The following is a 21,200-nucleotide window of genomic DNA, read 5'->3' as shown; positions in this document are numbered from 1 at the left end:
TCATGTTCTTCAGCAGGGTCGCAGGCCCGTAGAACACTACGTCACTGACTTCCGCCGCCTCAGTTCCGATACGTCCTGGAACGAAGCAGCACTCCGGTATCAGTTCTGTCTCGGCTTGTCAGAAGGACTGAAGGACGAGCTGGCGCGGGTAGGTGTCCCCAACCCCTTGGAAGATTTGATTTCCCAGGCCATTCAAATCGACCGGCGGCTACGGGAGCGCAGAGCAGAACGATCTCCGCAGCAGTTCAGACCAGCCTGGACGCTAACACGAGTTGCTCATCCTGCATACTTTTCTTCTGCTGGGTCAGCTCTTACCAACCCCGCTCCCGCTGGAGTCGCTTCAGATACGCCTGAACCTATACAACTTGGGATCATACGGCCTGCTTTGTCCCCGGAGGAGAGACGCCGTCGCCAGTTGGGTAACCTGTGCCTGTATTGCGGTGAAGCTGGCCACTATGTGCGCTCCTGCCCGGCAAAATACCATAAGTTCATGCCGGCTTCACCATCCAGTTGTGTGGCATCTGTTGCCAGTTCCTCCCACCTAGCCTTTCCTGTGTCATTACAGCTTCCGGAAGGACTCGTCCCAGTTACCGCAATCATTGTCTTGGTAGCCTGCCGTTGTTTCATTGATCGCTCGTTCACCCTGCAACATGGCGTACCTCTCCGGCTCAAGACTCAGGACCTCACCATCTTCCTGGCTGATGGCTCCCACATCAAATCCGGGCCCGTGACCCAAGAAACTTTTCCCCTTCCTATGGTCTCCTCCTCCGGCCATAAGGAACTGATTAGCCTGGATGTTATCACATCCTCCTTATTTCCCATTATCCTGGGATTACCGTGGTTGCAAGCACATAACCCACAAGTCAATTGGATCACAGGCACCATCCAGTTCCCATCTCTTTACTGCAAAAATTCCTGTCTACCCGCTCCTCCTGAATTCCCCAAGACTCTGTTCTGTCTTGAATCCGAACCTGATGTATGTTCTGTGGTGCCCAAAGCATACCATGATTTCCTGGACCTATTCAGCAAACGGGGAGCAGAGACCTTGCCCCCCCACTGTCCATATGACTGCCCCATCGACTTGCTCCCAGGAGCCAAAATCCCGTTTGGCCGGATTTACCCACTTTCTGAACGTGAGCTGGACGTCTTAAAGGACTATGTAGACGAAAGTCTGAAGAAGGGGTTCATCCGTCCCTCTACCTCTCCAGCAGGGGCAGGTATCTTCTTCGTAGAGAAGAAGGATCACACTCTCCGACCCTGCATCGATTATAGGGATTTAAATAAAGTTACTATTAAAAACCGTTATCCCCTTCCTCTAGTCCCCGAACTCTTTCAGAGACTCAGATCTGCCATCCTGTTTACTAAGCTGGATCTTCGTGGGGCGTACAACTTGGTGCGCATCCGAGAGGGCGACGAATGGAAGACTGCTTTCCGCACTAGATTCGGACATTTCGAATACCTGGTAATGCCATTTGGCCTTTGTAATGCTCCTGCCACATTCCATCTTCAGGGATTGGTTGGATATCTTCGTCATCGTATACTTGGATGACATCCTAATCTTCTCAACATCCCTAGAGCAGCATCGCGAGCACGTTCGAAATGTCCTCGGTCGCCTTCGCCAGCATGGTCTCTACGCCAAGGCCGAGAAGTGCGTTTTTGAGCAGAACAGTATCCCGTTTCTGGGGTTAATAATTTCCACAGAAGGAATAGAGATGGATCCTCAAAAGGTCTCTGCCATTCTGGACTGGCCACCTCCATCAGACAAAAAGGGAGTACAGCGCTTCGTTGGCTTCGCCAATTTTTATAGGAGGTTCATTAAGGGGTTCTCTAACATCATAGCCCCTATTACTCACCTTACTAAGAAGAACGTCCGCTTCCAGTGGACCCCAGAAGCTCAGTCCACCTTCTCGGTTCTCAAAAAACATTTTACCTCTGCCCCTATCCTAAGTCACCCGGATCCTGCCTTACCCTATCTCCTGGAGGTAGACGCATCGGACGTTGCGGTCAGGGCAGTCATCTCCCAAAGACAGGGAACTAGAGACTTAACTCACCCAATAGCCTTCTTTTCCCGGAAACTCTCTCCCGCGGAGAAAAACTATGATGTCGGGACCGGGAACTCCTGGCTATCAAAGCCGCTCTCGAAGAGTGAAGATATCTACTAGAAGGAGCATCACACCCGATTCTTATATTTACCGATCATAAGAACCTTGAGTACTTAAGATCTGCAAAGCGACTTAGACCCCGCCAGGCCCGATGGGCACTCTTCTTCTCCAGATTCTCGTTCCATATCACCTATCGGCCCGGGTCGAAAAATGTCAAACCGGATGCCCTGTCCCGGATGTTTGATAATACTAAAGAAGAGTTGGTGCCTGACACTATCCTGTCAGAGAAAAACTTCCTGCTCACTAGCCTGAAATCCCATCTTGAGCAAGCCTCTGCCAAAATTTCCGGTCCACCTGGGATACCCCTGTCACGCAAGGATGGTTTGTTGTGGGCTAAGGACAAAATATTTGTCCCGGAGGGAGTCAGAGTTTCGGTTCTAGCTGCCTGCCATGACCACCCTCCGGCTGGCCATTTTGGTGTTCATAGGACCCTTGACCTCATGCAACGCACCTTCTGGTGGCCTGAGATGGGAAAAGACTGCAGAAGTTATGTGTCTTCCTGTGTTTCTTGCTCCAGGAGTAAAACCACCAGAAGTAAGGTGTGGGGTCTCCTCAGACCACTCCCAATCCCTGACTGGCCCTGGCAAACTATCGCCATGGACTTTATCGTGGAACTTCCACCTTCGGCCAGGTGCTCCGCCATTTTTGTGGTTGTAGACCGGCTTACTAAGATGGCCCACTTTCTACCCCTCAAAGGTACCCCCTCTGCAAAAGAAACTGCAGAAGTCTTCATTAGGGAGACTGTGCGACTCCACGGGGTACCCACAAACATTATCTTGGACAGAGGGGTACAGTTCATGTCCCACTTTTGGAGGGCCTTGTTTAAGCTACTAAAAATTGAATTATCTATGTCTTCAGCTTACCACCCGCAGACGAACGGGCAAACAGAGAGGACAAACCAGACCCTGAAACAATATCTCCGGTGCTTTACCACCTTCGTCCAGGATGACTGAGTAGCATTACTACCATTTGCGGAATTTGCCTTTAATCATTCACGACATTCCGTTACCGGGCAATCTCCCTTCTTTGCCAATTATGGTTTTCATCCTTCCTTTCTGCCCGACGTCCCATCTGATTACCGGAGTGCCCGCAGTTCAGGTCACCATTGACTTCTTCACGAGTAACAACAAACTTCTGCAGGACACCTTGGCCAAGGCTCAGATAGCGTCCAAAAGAATATTTGATGGGAAAAAGAGGGGAGAACTGATTCTCCAACCAGGTGACCAGGTCTTTTTATCCACAGCTAACCTGCGCTTGGCCTGCCCATCCAAGAAGTTGGCTTCCAGGTTTATCGGACCATTCCCCGTTAAAATAAGACTCAATGCCGTGTCCTATGAGTTATCCTTACCTGATACCCTACGGATCCATCCTGTGTTCCATGTCACTCTTTTTTAAAACCCGCAGTTCCCGACGCCTTCCCCGGCAGAAGCCCTGGACCTCCGGAACCAGTGATGGTGGATGGCGACATGGAGTACGAAGTTGAGGCTGTACTTGATTGCCGGAAAAGAGGTAACCAGCTTCAGTTCCTTATTAAATGGAAGGGTTATGGGCCGGAAAAGAAAATTCCTGGGAACCTGAGAGTAACATTCATGCCGCAGACCTGATCCAGGCGTTTTTTCTTGCCCATCCTCAGAAAAGCAGTTTGTTGGGCACCCGGAGGTTGCCCTTAAGGGGGGGGAAATGTTAGGAATGCTTCCTGAGCACACTGAGGTGCTGTCATGAATCTACAATCTAAAGGGTTAACCTAGAGCAGACTAATTGCAGTAATTGGCAAATAGGCTGCCTTATTTAAACAGCTCAGAAGCACTGTGTCTTTGCTGACTTGTCTGCAGCTCTTCCTGTGTTCCTGAAGCCTGCTTCCTGTTACCTGTTTGATATTCATTTTGACCTTTGGCTTGTTCCTGACCTTGTTGACCTGCTGCCCGTCCTGACCCCCGGCTTGTTTGACCATTCTCTCGGATCTCCCTTGTCTGCTTATCTGCCTTCGGATCTTGACCGGCTTCTACCTTGGTGGGTTGACCCTGAGGACTGCGACCTGGTATCCACACGCAGCAAAATCCATCCTCACCACTAGAGGCTCTGGTGAAAACCGGTGGATACTTAGATTCCGCACCTCAGGTTAGCCTGTGTCACTTACCTTGGGGGTTCCCATCTAAGCACCGCCCTCTGGCACACGTGGGGCCTTCCTCTGCCATCAGGCTACCACTTGTATTCCTAACAGCCGCCTTCCTGCCTCTATGTCCGAAGCTATAGTTGTTTTCCTGCTGAAGCCCGGCAAGGATCCGCTTTTGGCGGATTCCTAAAGGCCCATATCTCTACTCACAACGGATGTTAAAATTCTAGCTAAGATACTGGCCACTAGGCTGCCCTCTGTTGTCCAGGGGGTTGTCCATAGGGATCAATCAGGGTTTATCCTGACCAGATCGACGGCACTTAATCTCTGCCGACTATTTCTGAATCTTCAGATCCCAGTAGACAACCCTGGGAACCGGGCAGTCTTTTCGCTAGATGCCGCTAAGGCATTCGATAGTGTTGAATGGGTGTACCTATGGGAAGTTCTCAAGCGCTTTTCGTGTGGGAGAGAACTTTCTGAACTGGGTGTGGGTACTGTACGCTGCCCCTACAGCCAGACTGAGGTGAACGGGGAGCTTTCTGGACCCTTCTGTTTGCACAGGGGGACTAGACAGGGCTGCCCGCTATCTCCATTGCTGTTTGCCTTGGCACTGGAGACCTTAGCGGCGCGGATTCGGTCCTCCCCTGACATAGTGGGGTTCAGAAGGGGCTCCCATGCAGACGTTATCTCACTCTATGCGGATGACACACTGCTCTACCTAGGTGATACAGGGGAATCCTTGTGGGCGGTAATGTCCCTTATTGACTATTTTGGGTCCCTGTCGGGATTTTCCATAAATTGGGATAAATCAGTTTTAATGCCCCTTGATCCCATAACTCAGCCTCTTCCGGACTGTGCATCCACAGTGCGAGTGGTTGACTCCTTCAAATATTTGGGGATCCAGGTGTCTCCTGATCCTACCCAGTATATCACACTGAACCTCGTACCTCTGCTGCAAAGTTCCCTTGTCGGTGGCTGGGCGAGTCAATCTAATTAAGATGGTGTGGGCTCCTCAACTTCTTTATGTCTTGCACAACTCCCCAATCTGGATACCCAGGAAATGGTTCTATAGGATTGACTCCCAGTTCCGAGAACTGATCTGGTGCAAAAAAGTGGCTAGGATTAAATTGGCTACCCTTCAGATGGGCAAGGATAGTGGTGGCTTGGCAGTCCCCAACCCCAGAGTATATTTTCTAGCCTTCCAGGTTCAGCATATGGGGGGCTGGGGTCTTTTGGATCCATTCGATCCTATTGGGTCCTTATTGGTCCCTCCTGACTCGCCTCACCCTGTCCTTGTACACCTTGAAGCGGGGTTCTCCAATATGGGGACTCGGTTACCCACACTCGCCTTGATTCGCATGGTGTGGCGCTGTGTCAAGGGGATGTTGCAGATCATGGGTTACCTTCCTCAGACTCTGATTTGGCATAATCGCAACTTTTCGGAACTGTTTCATCTAGAGGGCGCGGAGATGTGGGAGGCCCATGGTGTATATTTTATAGCACAGTTGTTCAGAGCTGGGGTACTGAAATATATTCAAGACTTACAGAGGGAGTTTGATGTTCCTAAGCACTGTTTCTTTTGCTACCTACAATTGAGACACGCGATGATGGCCCAGGCAGGCTTGGCTTCTTTGACACCCGACACTCACTGCCTGTTGGGTGAGGTGTTTCGGGTCTCGGACAAGAAGGGTATGATCTCACAGGTTTATGTCCTTCTGTTGGGATCCGTGCAGGACCCCTCTTCCCTCCCTGCTCGTGTGCGGTGGGAGGGGGGATCTTGGACCCATAGATGGGGAGACGTGGGATCTTTGCCTCTCATCGATCCCTTTGGTGTCGGTGTCGGCCTCCCATAAGATATCTCACTTATTTCTGTTTCACAGAGCATACAGAACACCGATGCAGCTGTACCGTTGGGGACGCAGATCTACTCCCTTGTGCCCCAAATGTGAGAGAGACCAGGGTACACTTATACACATGATGTGGAGATGTCCCAAGCTGTTTCGCTACTGGGGGAAGGTAATTGACACAATCTCTAAAGTGTATATTTTCAGCTACTAAGGGATCCTGTGGTCTGTCTGCTTGGTGCTCTGGAGGTGGACACTCTTGACCCCAAATGCTCACGTTGCCGTGTTGCGATTGTTGTATATTGCTCGCAAATTAATTGCTAGATTTTGGATCGCCTCCAGGGTGCCGAGCAGGGGCCAGTGGATAACACAGGTCAATGCCTCTTTAATCAGGGAAAAGCTGACATACCAGCATCGAAATGCTCACAAGAAATTTGCCTCGTTACGGCACCCTTGGTTGGATGACCCGGCCTTGGCTCCCCCCAGTTGCTCATTGGATAGGGTAGCATTTCTTGAGAAGGTCTAGCGTGCAGAGTCCTCCCATCCTTTCCCTTCCTTTCCCCCTCCCCCCTCCCTTTAAGTTTTCTGCCACTGTTTTCCTTTTTCCCCTTCCCTTCTTCTTTGCACTTAGTACTTCAGGTGGGTTTTTGCTACTTTACGGAGGTGTGTGCTATATTGCTAGATGTTCATGGTCCTATTACTATTGGGAGGGAATAACTGTATGTTTTTATTTATCCTTCTCTTATGCACATGGGCACATGCTCAGGTTTGTTTACTTGGCTTTAATTTTCACCTGAATGCGATGGTTTATGGATGTACTGTTGCTGTTATATCCTTTATATATTTGTATTTTTCCGAACACTGGTTCTGTAACTGATTATGTCTACCGTTCAGGTTATTTATTCAGTGTACTGTTTATACTCAATAAATATTAAAAAACAATTTTCAGACCTTTGGTGATCAAATGCAAAAAAAAATGCCTTTTAGACACTTGGAGACCAAAATAGAGTCATTTTGACCCAAACAAATGTTTCAGGCGGTTGGTTACCAATTGCAATTATCTTGTCCAAAACCGGCTTTTTAAGACTCTAATAGACGAAAATACAGTCATTTTGGCTAAAAAAGGTTTTCAGACCTTTGGTGACCAAATGCAGTTATTTTGACTAAAAAAGGCTTTTTAGACACTTGGAGACCAAAATAGAGTCATTTTGACCCAAACAAATGTTTCAGGCGGTTGGTTACCAATTGCAATTATCTTGTCCAAAACCGGCTTTTTAAGACTCTAATAGACGAAAATACAGTCATTTTGACTAAATTTTTATTTCAGACCTTTGGTGACCAAACGTAGTTATTTTGACTAAAAAGGGCTTTTTAGACACTTGGAGACCTAAATAGAGTCATTTTGACCAAAAAATGTTTTAAGGCCATTGGCTACCAAATGCAGTTATCTTGTCTAAAAGCAACGTTTTGAGACTCTAAAAGACAAAAATACAGTCATTTTGAGTAAAAAAAATTTTCAGACTTTTGGTGACCAAACGCAGTTATTTTGACTAAAAAAACAGGCTTTTTAGACACTTTGAGACCAAAATAGTTATTTTGACCCAAACAAATGGTTCAGGCGATTTGGTTACCAAATGCAATTATCTTGTCCAAAACCGGGATTTTAAGACTCTAAAAGACGAAAATACAGTCATTTTGACTAACTTTTTTCAGACCTTTGGTAACCAAATGCAGTTATTTTGACTAAAAAAAGCATTTTAAGACACTTGGAGACCAAAATAGAGTCATTTTGACCAAAAACATTTTTTTCAGGCCATTGGTTACCAAATGCAGTTATCTTGTCTAAATGCGGAGTTTTGAGACTCTAAAAGACAAAAATACAGTCATTTTGGCTAAAATAGTTTTTCAGACCTTTGGTAACCAAATGCAGTTATTTTGACTAAAAAGGGCTTTTTAGACACTTGGAGATGGAGACCTAAATAGAGTCATTTTGACCAAAAACATTTTTTCAGGCCATCGGTTACCAAATGCAATTATCTTGTTTAAAACCGGCTTTTTAAGACTCTAAAAGACGAAAATACAGTCATTTTGACTACATTTTTTTACAGACCTTTTGGTGACCAAATGCAGTTATTTTGACTAAATAAGGGCTTTTTAGACACTTGGAGACCAAAATAGAGTCATTTTGACCAAAAACATTTTTTCAGGCCATTGGTTACCAAATGTAGTTTATCTTGTCTAAAAGCGGTGTTTTAAGACTCTAAAAGACAAAAATACAGTCATTTTGGCTAAAAAAAGTTTTCAGACCTTTGGTGACCAAATGCAGTTATTTTGACTAAAATAGGCTTTTTATACACTTGGGAGACCAAAATAGAGTCATTTTGACCAAAAACATTTTTTCAGGCCATTGGTTACCAAATGCAGTTATCTTGTCTAAATGCGGAGTTTTAAGACTCTAAAAGACAAAAATACAGTCATTTTGGCTAAAATAGTTTTTCAGACCTTTGGTAACCAAATGCAGTTATTTTGACTAAAAAGGGCTTTTTAGACACTTGGAGACCTAAATAGAGTCATTTTGTCCAAAAACATTTTTTCAGGCCATTGGTTACCAAATGCAATTATCTTGTTTAAAACCGGCTTTTTAAGACTCTAAAAGACGAAAATACAGTCATTTTGACTACATTTTTTTACAGACCTTTTGGTGACCAAATGCAGTTATTTTGACTAAATAAGGGCTTTTTAGACACTTGGAGACCAAAATAGAGTCATTTTGACCAAAAACATTTTTTAAGGCCATTGGTTACCAAATGTAGTTTATCTTGTCTAAAAGCGGTGTTTTAAGACTCTAAAAGACAAAAAAAAAGTCATTTTGGCTAAAAAAAGTTTTCAGACCTTTGGTGACCAAATGCAGTTATTTTGACTAAAATAGGCTTTTTATACACTTGGGAGACCAAAATAGAGTCATTTTGACCAAAAACATTTTTTCAGGCCATTGGTTACCAAATGCAGTTATCTTGTCTAAATGCGGAGTTTTGAGACTCTAAAAGACAAAAATACAGTCATTTTGGCTAAAATAGTTTTTCAGACCTTTGGTGACCAAACGTAGTTATTTTGACTAAAAAGGGCTTTTTAGACACTTGGAGACCTAAACAGAGTCATTTTGACCAAAAATTTTTTAAGGCCATTGGTTACCAAATGCAGTTATCTTGTCTAAAAGCAACGTTTTGAGACTCTAAAAGACAAAAATACAGTCATTTTGAGTAAAAATGTTTTTCAGACTTTTGGTGACCAAACGCAGTTATTTTGACTAAAAAACAGGCTTTTTAGACACTTTGAGACCAAAATAGTCATTTTGACCCAAACAAATGTTTCAGGCGATTGGTTACCAAATGCAATTATCTTGTCCAAAACCGGGCTTTTAAGACTCTAAAAGACGAAAATACAGTCATTTTGACTAACTTTTTTCAGACCTTTGGTAACCAAATGCAGTTATTTTGACTAAAAAAAGCATTTTAAGACACTTGGAGACCAAAATAGAGTCATTTTGACCAAAAACATTTTTTCAGGCCATTGGTTACCAAATGCAGTTATCTTGTCTAAATGCGGAGTTTTGAGACTCTAAAAGACAAAAATACAGTCATTTTGGCTAAAATAGTTTTTCAGACCTTTGTTAACCAAATGCAGTTATTTTGACTAAAAAGGGCTTTTTAGACACTTGGAGACCTAAATAGAGTCATTTTGACCAAAAACATTTTTTCAGGCCATTGGTTACCAAATGCAATTATCTTGTTTAAAACCGGCTTTTTAAGACTCTAAAAGACGAAAATACAGTCATTTTGACTACATTTTTTTACAGACCTTTTGGTGACCAAATGCAGTTATTTTGACTAAATAAGGGCTTTTTAGACACTTGGAGACCAAAATAGAGTCATTTTGACCAAAAACATTTTTTCAGGCCATTGGTTACCAAATGTAGTTTATCTTGTCTAAAAGCGGTGTTTTAAGACTCTAAAAGACAAAAATACAGTCATTTTGGCTAAAAAAAGTTTTCAGACCTTTGGTGACCAAATGCAGTTATTTTGACTAAAATAGGCTTTTTATACATTTGGGAGACCAAAATAGAGTCATTTTGACCAAAAACATTTTTTCAGGCCATTGGTTACCAAATGCAGTTATCTTGTCTAAATGCGGAGTTTTGAGACTCTAAAAGACAAAAATACAGTCATTTTGGCTAAAATAGTTTTTCAGACCTTTGGTAACCAAATGCAGTTATTTTGACTAAAAAGGGCTTTTTAGACACTTGGAGACCTAAATAGAGTCATTTTGACCAAAAACATTTTTTCAGGCCATTGGTTACCAAATGCAATTATCTTGTTTAAAACCGGCTTTTTAAGACTCTAAAAGACGAAAATACAGTCATTTTGACTACATTTTTTTACAGACCTTTTGGTGACCAAATGCAGTTATTTTGACTAAATAAGGGCTTTTTAGACACTTGGAGACCAAAATAGAGTCGTTTTGACCAAAAACATTTTTTAAGGCCATTGGTTACCAAATGTAGTTTATCTTGTCTAAAAGCGGTGTTTTAAGACTCTAAAAGACAAAAATACAGTCATTTTGGCTAAAAAAAGTTTTCAGACCTTTGGTGACCAAATGCAGTTATTTTGACTAAAATAGGCTTTTTATACACTTGGGAGACCAAAATAGAGTCATTTTGACCAAAAACATTTTTTCAGGCCATTGGTTACCAAATGCAGTTATCTTGTCTAAATGCGGAGTTTTGAGACTCTAAAAGACAAAAATACAGTCATTTTGGCTAAAATAGTTTTTCAGACCTTTGGTGACCAAACGTAGTTATTTTGACTAAAAAGGGCTTTTTAGACACTTGGAGACCTAAACAGAGTCATTTTGACCAAAAATTTTTTAAGGCCATTGGTTACCAAATGCAGTTATCTTGTCTAAAAGCAACGTTTTGAGACTCTAAAAGACAAAAATACAGTCATTTTGAGTAAAAATGTTTTTCAGACTTTTGGTGACCAAACGCAGTTATTTTGACTAAAAAAACAGGCTTTTTAGACACTTTGAGACCAAAATAGTCATTTTGACCCAAACAAATGCTTCAGGCGATTGGTTACCAAATGCAATTATCTTGTCCAAAACCGGGCTTTTAAGACTCTAAAAGACGAAAATACAGTTATTTTGACTAAATTTTTTTCAGACCTTTGGTGACCAAATGCAGTTATTTTGACTAAAAAGGGCTTTTTAGACACTTGGAGACCTAAATAGAGTCATTTTGACCAAAAACATTTTTTCAGGCCACTGGTTACCAAATGTAGTTTATCTTGTCTAAAAGCGGTGTTTTAAGACTCTAAAATACAAAAATACAGTCATTTTGGCTAAAAAAAGGTTTTCAGACCTTTGGTAACCAAATGCAGTTATTTTGACTAAAAAAGCATTTTAAGACACTTGGAGACCAAAATAGAGTCATTTTGACCAAAAACATTTTTTTCAGGCCATTGGTTACCAAATGCAGTTATCTTGTCTAAATGCGGAGTTTTGAGACTCTAAAAGACAAAAATACAGTCATTTTGGCTAAAATCGTTTTTCAGACCTTTGGTGACCAAACGTAGTTATTTTGACTAAAAAGGGCTTTTTAGACACTTGGAGACCTAAATAGAGTCATTTTGACCAAAAACATTTTGTCAGGCCATTGGTTACCAAATGCAATTATCTTGTCCAAAACCGGCTTTTTACGACTCTAAAAGACGAAAATACAGTCATTTTGACTAATTTTTTTTACAGACCTTTTGGTGACCAAATGCAGTTATTTTGACTAAAAAGCATTTTAAGACACTTGGAGACCAAAATAGAGTCATTTTGACCAAAAACATTTTTTCAGGCCATTGGTTACCAAATGTAGTTTATCTTGTCTAAAAGCGATGTTTTAAGACTCTAAAAGACAAAAAATACAGTCATTTTGGGTAAAAAAGGTTTTCAGACCTTTGGTGACAAAATGCAGTTACTTTGACTACAAAAGGCTTTTTAGACATTTGGAGACCAAAATAGAGTCATTTTGATCCAAACAAATGTTTCAGGCGATTGGTTACCAAATGCAATTATCTTGTCCAAAACCGGCTTTTTAAGACTCGAAAAGACGAAAATAGTCATTTTGACTAAATTTTTTTTTACAGACCTTTGGTGACCATTTTAAGACACTTGGAGACCTAAATAGAGTCATTTTGACCAAAAACATGTTTTCAGGCCATTGGTTACCAAATGCAATTATCTTGTCCAAAACCGGCTTTTTAAGACTCGAAAAGACGAAAATAGTCATTTTGACTAAAAAAAGTTTTCAGACCTTTGGTGACCAAATGCAGTTATTTTGACTAAAATAGGCTTTTTATACATTTGGGAGACCAAAATAGAGTCATTTTGACCAAAAACATTTTTTCAGGCCATTGGTTACCAAATGCAGTTATCTTGTCTAAATGCGGAGTTTTGAGACTCTAAAAGACAAAAATACAGTCATTTTGGCTAAAATAGTTTTTCAGACCTTTGGTAACCAAATGCAGTTATTTTGACTAAAAAGGGCTTTTTAGACACTTGGAGACCTAAATAGAGTCATTTTGACCAAAAACATTTTTTCAGGCCATTGGTTACCAAATGCAATTATCTTGTTTAAAACCGGCTTTTTAAGACTCTAAAAGACGAAAATACAGTCATTTTGACTACATTTTTTTACAGACCTTTTGGTGACCAAATGCAGTTATTTTGACTAAATAAGGGCTTTTTAGACACTTGGAGACCAAAATAGAGTCGTTTTGACCAAAAACATTTTTTAAGGCCATTGGTTACCAAATGCAGTTATCTTGTCTAAAAGCAACGTTTTGAGACTCTAAAAGACAAAAATACAGTCATTTTGAGTAAAAATGTTTTTCAGACTTTTGGTGACCAAACGCAGTTATTTTGACTAAAAAAACAGGCTTTTTAGACACTTTGAGACCAAAATAGTCATTTTGACCCAAACAAATGCTTCAGGCGATTGGTTACCAAATGCAATTATCTTGTCCAAAACCGGGCTTTTAAGACTCTAAAAGACGAAAATACAGTTATTTTGACTAAATTTTTTTCAGACCTTTGGTGACCAAATGCAGTTATTTTGACTAAAAAGGGCTTTTTAGACACTTGGAGACCTAAATAGAGTCATTTTGACCAAAAACATTTTTTCAGGCCACTGGTTACCAAATGTAGTTTATCTTGTCTAAAAGCGGTGTTTTAAGACTCTAAAATACAAAAATACAGTCATTTTGGCTAAAAAAAGGTTTTCAGACCTTTGGTAACCAAATGCAGTTATTTTGACTAAAAAAGCATTTTAAGACACTTGGAGACCAAAATAGAGTCATTTTGACCAAAAACATTTTTTTCAGGCCATTGGTTACCAAATGCAGTTATCTTGTCTAAATGCGGAGTTTTGAGACTCTAAAAGACAAAAATACAGTCATTTTGGCTAAAATCGTTTTTCAGACCTTTGGTGACCAAACGTAGTTATTTTGACTAAAAAGGGCTTTTTAGACACTTGGAGACCTAAATAGAGTCATTTTGACCAAAAACATTTTGTCAGGCCATTGGTTACCAAATGCAATTATCTTGTCCAAAACCGGCTTTTTACGACTCTAAAAGACGAAAATACAGTCATTTTGACTAATTTTTTTTACAGACCTTTTGGTGACCAAATGCAGTTATTTTGACTAAAAAGCATTTTAAGACACTTGGAGACCAAAATAGAGTCATTTTGACCAAAAACATTTTTTCAGGCCATTGGTTACCAAATGTAGTTTATCTTGTCTAAAAGCGATGTTTTAAGACTCTAAAAGACAAAAATACAGTCATTTTGGGTAAAAAAGGTTTTCAGACCTTTGGTGACAAAATGCAGTTACCTTGACTACAAAAGGCTTTTTAGACATTTGGAGACCAAAATAGAGTCATTTTGATCCAAACAAATGTTTCAGGCGATTGGTTACCAAATGCAATTATCTTGTCCAAAACCGGCTTTTTAAGACTCGAAAAGACGAAAATAGTCATTTTGACTAAATTTTTTTTACAGACCTTTGGTGACCATTTTAAGACACTTGGAGACCTAAATAGAGTCATTTTGACCAAAAACATGTTTTCAGGCCATTGGTTACCAAATGCAATTATCTTGTCCAAAACCGGCTTTTTAAGACTCGAAAAGACGAAAATAGTCATTTTGACTAAATTTTTTTTACAGACCTTTGGTGACCAAATGCAGTTATTTTGACTAAAAAAGCATTTTAAGACACTTGGAGACCTAAATGTTCCTGACCTTGTTGACCTGCTGCCCGTCCTGACCCCCGGCTTGTTTGACCATTCTCTCGGATCTCCCTTGTCTGCTTATCTGCCTTCGGATCATGACCGGCTTCTCCCTTGGTGGGGCGACCCTGAGGACTGCGACCTGGTATCCACACGCAGCAAAATCCATCCTCCCCACTAGAGGCTCTGGCGAAAACCGGTGGATACTTAGATTCCGCACCTCAGGTTAGCCTGTGTCACTTACCTTGGGGGTTCCGGTCCAAGCTCCGCCCTCTGGCACACGTGGGGCCTTCCTCTACCATCAGGCTACCACTTGTATCCCTAACAGTACAAGTCAGCCATGACGGAGCCTGCAAGAGAAGCCTCACCATTGGAAGAGATCTGCCAACACCTTGCAGCCCTGTCTCAAACCGTAAAGTCGCTTCAAGACGGCTACACACAGCTAGAGGAACGGCTGCACTCTACGACACTTCAGGGGGATCCTCCTGTATTATCTGCTTCCTCTCCTGCTGCAGCACTCTCTGCACCTGCTTCTGGCCCTACCGTAGTGATGCTACCACCAGAACCTCGAGTTCCTGCTCCCGAAAAATATTCAGGGGATCGCGGTAAATTCCGCGCCTTTCGCAACGCCTACCAGCTGTATTTCTCCCTGCAACCTCGAACCTTTTCTTTGGAGACCACTCCTAGGCGAACCCCAGTCCTGGGTTCATCGGCTCCTTGAAGAGGGCAGCCCCCATTAAACTCCTAACGGTCATTTTTTGAGGCCATGGCACAGCTCTATGATGACCCGCAGCGATCCTCCACTGCAGAAGCTGCGCTTCATGTTCTTCAGCAGGGTCGCAGGCCCGTAGAACACTACGTCACTGACTTCCGCCGCCTCAGTTCCGATACGTCCTGGAACGAAGCAGCACTCCGGTATCAGTTCTGTCTCGGCTTGTCAGAAGGACTGAAGGACGAGCTGGCGCGGGTAGGTGTCCCCAACCCCTTGGAAGATTTGATTTCCCAGGCCATTCAAATCGACCGGCGGCTACGGGAGCGCAGAGCAGAACGATCTCCGCAGCAGTTCAGACCAGCCTGGACGCTAACACGAGTTGCTCATCCTGCATACTTTTCTTCTGCTGGGTCAGCTCTTACCAACCCCGCTCCCGCTGGAGTCGCTTCAGATACGCCTGAACCTATACAACTTGGGATCATACGGCCTGCTTTGTCCCCGGAGGAGAGACGCCGTCGCCAGTTGGGTAACCTGTGCCTGTATTGCGGTGAAGCTGGCCACTATGTGCGCTCCTGCCCGGCAAAATACCATAAGTTCATGCCGGCTTCACCATCCAGTTGTGTGGCATCTGTTGCCAGTTCCTCCCACCTAGCCTTTCCTGTGTCATTACAGCTTCCGGAAGGACTCGTCCCAGTTACCGCAATCATTGTCTTGGTAGCCTGCCGTTGTTTCATTGATCGCTCGTTCACCCTGCAACATGGCGTACCTCTCCGGCTCAAGACTCAGGACCTCACCATCTTCCTGGCTGATGGCTCCCACATCAAATCCGGGCCCGTGACCCAAGAAACTTTTCCCCTTCCTATGGTCTCCTCCTCCGGCCATAAGGAACTGATTAGCCTGGATGTTATCACATCCTCCTTATTTCCCATTATCCTGGGATTACCGTGGTTGCAAGCACATAACCCACAAGTCAATTGGATCACAGGCACCATCCAGTTCCCATCTCTTTACTGCAAAAATTCCTGTCTACCCGCTCCTCCTGAATTCCCCAAGACTCTGTTCTGTCTTGAATCCGAACCTGATGTATGTTCTGTGGTGCCCAAAGCATACCATGATTTCCTGGACCTATTCAGCAAACGGGGAGCAGAGACCTTGCCCCCCCACTGTCCATATGACTGCCCCATCGACTTGCTCCCAGGAGCCAAAATCCCGTTCGGCCGGATTTACCCACTTTCTGAACGTGAGCTGGACGTCTTAAAGGACTATGTAGACGAAAGTCTGAAGAAGGGGTTCATCCGTCCCTCTACCTCTCCAGCAGGGGCAGGTATCTTCTTCGTAGAGAAGAAGGATCACACTCTCCGACCCTGCATCGATTATAGGGATTTAAATAAAGTTACTATTAAAAACCGTTATCCCCTTCCTCTAGTCCCCGAACTCTTTCAGAGACTCAGATCTGCCATCCTGTTTACTAAGCTGGATCTTCGTGGGGCGTACAACTTGGTGCGCATCCGAGAGGGCGACGAATGGAAGACTGCTTTCCGCACTAGATTCGGACATTTCGAATACCTGGTAATGCCATTTGGCCTTTGTAATGCTCCTGCCACATTCCAACACTTTGTGAACGACATCTTCAGGGATTGGTTGGATATCTTCGTCATCGTATACTTGGATGACATCCTAATCTTCTCAACATCCCTAGAGCAGCATCGCGAGCACGTTCGAAATGTCCTCGGTCGCCTTCGCCAGCATGGTCTCTACGCCAAGGCCGAGAAGTGCGTTTTTGAGCAGAACAGTATCCCGTTTCTGGGGTTAATAATTTCCACAGAAGGAATAGAGATGGGTCCTCAAAAGGTCTCTGCCATTCTGGACTGGCCACCTCCATCAGACAAAAAGGGAGTACAGCGCTTCGTTGGCTTCGCCAATTTTTATAGGAGGTTCATTAAGGGGTTCTCTAACATCATAGCCCCTATTACTCACCTTACTAAGAAGAACGTCCGCTTCCAGTGGACCCCAGAAGCTCAGTCCACCTTCTCGGTTCTCAAAAAACATTTTACCTCTGCCCCTATCCTAAGTCACCCGGATCCTGCCTTACCCTATCTCCTGGAGGTAGACGCATCGGACGTTGCGGTCAGGGCAGTCATCTCCCAAAGACAGGGAACTAGAGACTTAACTCACCCAATAGCCTTCTTTTCCCGGAAACTCTCTCCCGCGGAGAAAAACTATGATGTCGGGACCGGGAACTCCTGGCTATCAAAGCCGCTCTCGAAGAGTGAAGATATCTACTAGAAGGAGCATCACACCCGATTCTTATATTTACCGATCATAAGAACCTTGAGTACTTAAGATCTGCAAAGCGACTTAGACCCCGCCAGGCCCGATGGGCACTCTTCTTCTCCAGATTCTCGTTCCATATCACCTATCGGCCCGGGTCGAAAAATGTCAAACCGGATGCCCTGTCCCGGATGTTTGATAATACTAAAGAAGAGTTGGTGCCTGACACTATCCTGTCAGAGAAAAACTTCCTGCTCACTAGCCTGAAATCCCATCTTGAGCAAGCCTCTGCCAAAATTTCCGGTCCACCTGGGATACCCCTGTCACGCAAGGATGGTTTGTTGTGGGCTAAGGACAAAATATTTGTCCCGGAGGGAGTCAGAGTTTCGGTTCTAGCTGCCTGCCATGACCACCCTCCGGCTGGCCATTTTGGTGTTCATAGGACCCTTGACCTCATGCAACGCACCTTCTGGTGGCCTGAGATGGGAAAAGACTGCAGAAGTTTTGTTTCTTCCTGTGTTTCTTGCTCCAGGAGTAAAACCACCAGAAGTAAGGTGTGGGGTCTCCTCAGACCACTCCCAATCCCTGACTGGCCCTGGCAAACTATCGCCATGGACTTTATCGTGGAACTTCCACCTTCGGCCAGGTGCTCCGCCATTTTTGTGGTTGTAGACCGGCTTACTAAGATGGCCCACTTTCTACCCCTCAAAGGTACCCCCTCTGCAAAAGAAACTGCAGAAGTCTTCATTAGGGAGACTGTGCGACTCCACGGGGTACCCACAAACATTATCTTGGACAGAGGGGTACAGTTCATGTCCCACTTTTGGAGGGCCTTGTTTAAGCTACTAAAAATTGAATTATCTATGTCTTCAGCTTACCACCCGCAGACGAACGGGCAAACAGAGAGGACAAACCAGACCCTGAAACAATATCTCCGGTGCTTTACCACCTTCGTCCAGGATGACTGAGTAGCATTACTACCATTTGCGGAATTTGCCTTTAATCATTCACGACATTCCGTTACCGGGCAATCTCCCTTCTTTGCCAATTATGGTTTTCATCCTTCCTTTCTGCCCGACGTCCCATCTGATTACCGGAGTGCCCGCAGTTCAGGTCACCATTGACTTCTTCACGAGTAACAACAAACTTCTGCAGGACACCTTGGCCAAGGCTCAGATAGCGTCCAAAAGAATATTTGATGGGAAAAAGAGGGGAGAACTGATTCTCCAACCAGGTGACCAGGTCTTTTTATCCACAGCTAACCTGCGCTTGGCCTGCCCATCCAAGAAGTTGGCTTCCAGGTTTATCGGACCATTCCCCGTTAAAATAAGACTCAATGCCGTGTCCTATGAGTTATCCTTACCTGATACCCTACGGATCCATCCTGTGTTCCATGTCACTCTTTTTTAAAACCCGCAGTTCCCGACGCCTTCCCCGGCAGAAGCCCTGGACCTCCGGAACCAGTGATGGTGGATGGCGACATGGAGTACGAAGTTGAGGCTGTACTTGATTGCCGGAAAAGAGGTAACCAGCTTCAGTTCCTTATTAAATGGAAGGGTTATGGGCCGGAAAAGAAAATTCCTGGGAACCTGAGAGTAACATTCATGCCGCAGACCTGATCCAGGCGTTTTTTCTTGCCCATCCTCAGAAAAGCAGTTTGTTGGGCACCCGGAGGTTGCCCTTAAGGGGGGGGAAATGTTAGGAATGCTTCCTGAGCACACTGAGGTGCTGTCATGAATCTACAATCTAAAGGGTTAACCTAGAGCAGACTAATTGCAGTAATTGGCAAATAGGCTGCCTTATTTAAACAGCTCAGAAGCACTGTGTCTTTGCTGACTTGTCTGCAGCTCTTCCTGTGTTCCTGAAGCCTGCTTCCTGTTACCTGTTTGATATTCATTTTGACCTTTGGCTTGTTCCTGACCTTGTTGACCTGCTGCCCGTCCTGACCCCCGGCTTGTTTGACCATTCTCTCGGATCTCCCTTGTCTGCTTATCTGCCTTCGGATCTTGACCGGCTTCTACCTTGGTGGGTTGACCCTGAGGACTGCGACCTGGTATCCACACGCAGCAAAATCCATCCTCACCACTAGAGGCTCTGGTGAAAACCGGTGGATACTTAGATTCCGCACCTCAGGTTAGCCTGTGTCACTTACCTTGGGGGTTCCCATCTAAGCACCGCCCTCTGGCACACGTGGGGCCTTCCTCTGCCATCAGGCTACCACTTGTATTCCTAACAGCCGCCTTCCTGCCTCTATGTCCGAAGCTATAGTTGTTTTCCTGCTGAAGCCCGGCAAGGATCCGCTTTTGGCGGATTCCTAAAGGCCCATATCTCTACTCACAACGGATGTTAAAATTCTAGCTAAGATACTGGCCACTAGGCTGCCCTCTGTTGTCCAGGGGGTTGTCCATAGGGATCAATCAGGGTTTATCCTGACCAGATCGACGGCACTTAATCTCTGCCGACTATTTCTGAATCTTCAGATCCCAGTAGACAACCCTGGGAACCGGGCAGTCTTTTCGCTAGATGCCGCTAAGGCATTTGATAGTGTTGAATGGGTGTACCTATGGGAAGTTCTCAAGCGCTTTTCGTGTGGGAGAGAACTTTCTGAACTGGGTGTGGGTACTGTACGCTGCCCCTACAGCCAGACTGAGGTGAACGGGGAGCTTTCTGGACCCTTCTGTTTGCACAGGGGGACTAGACAGGGCTGCCCGCTATCTCCATTGCTGTTTGCCTTGGCACTGGAGACCTTAGCGGCGCGGATTCGGTCCTCCCCTGACATAGTGGGGTTCAGAAGGGGCTCCCATGCAGACGTTATCTCACTCTATGCGGATGACACACTGCTCTACCTAGGTGATACAGGGGAATCCTTGTGGGCGGTAATGTCCCTTATTGACTATTTTGGGTCCCTGTCGGGATTTTCCATAAATTGGGATAAATCAGTTTTAATGCCCCTTGATCCCATAACTCAGCCTCTTCCGGACTGTGCATCCACAGTGCGAGTGGTTGACTCCTTCAAATATTTGGGGATCCAGGTGTCTCCTGATCCTACCCAGTATATCACACTGAACCTCGTACCTCTGCTGCAAAGTTCCCTTGTCGGTGGCTGGGCGAGTCAATCTAATTAAGATGGTGTGGGCTCCTCAACTTCTTTATGTCTTGCACAACTCCCCAATCTGGATACCCAGGAAATGGTTCTATAGGATTGACTCCCAGTTCCGAGAACTGATCTGGTGCAAAAAAGTGGCTAGGATTAAATTGGCTACCCTTCAGATGGGCAAGGATAGTGGTGGCTTGGCAGTCCCCAACCCCAGAGTATATTTTCTAGCCTTCCAGGTTCAGCATATGGGGGGCTGGGGTCTTTTGGATCCATTCGATCCTATTGGGTCCTTATTGGTCCCTCCTGACTCGCCTCACCCTGTCCTTGTACACTTTGAAGCGGGGTTCTCCAATATGGGGACTCGGTTACCCACACTCGCCTTGATTCGCATGGTGTGGCGCTGTGTCAAGGGAATGTTGCAGATCACGGGTTACCTTCCTCAGACTCTGATTTGGCATAATCGCAACTTTTCGGAACTGTTTCGTCTAGAGGGCGCGGAGATGTGGGAGGCCCATGGTGTATATTTTATAGCACAATTGTTCAGAGCTGGGGTACTGAAATATATTCAAGACTTACAGAGGGAGTTTGATGTTTCTAAGCACTGTTTCTTTCGCTACCTACAATTGAGACACGCAATGATGGCCCAGGCAGGCTTGGCTTCTTTGTCACC

This window comes from Pelophylax lessonae, assembly GCF_965119305.1.
Source record: "Pelophylax lessonae genome assembly, chromosome: 5".
Taxonomy (NCBI): Eukaryota; Metazoa; Chordata; class Amphibia; order Anura; family Ranidae; genus Pelophylax; species Pelophylax lessonae.
Note: the sequence above shows the minus strand (reverse complement) of the source record.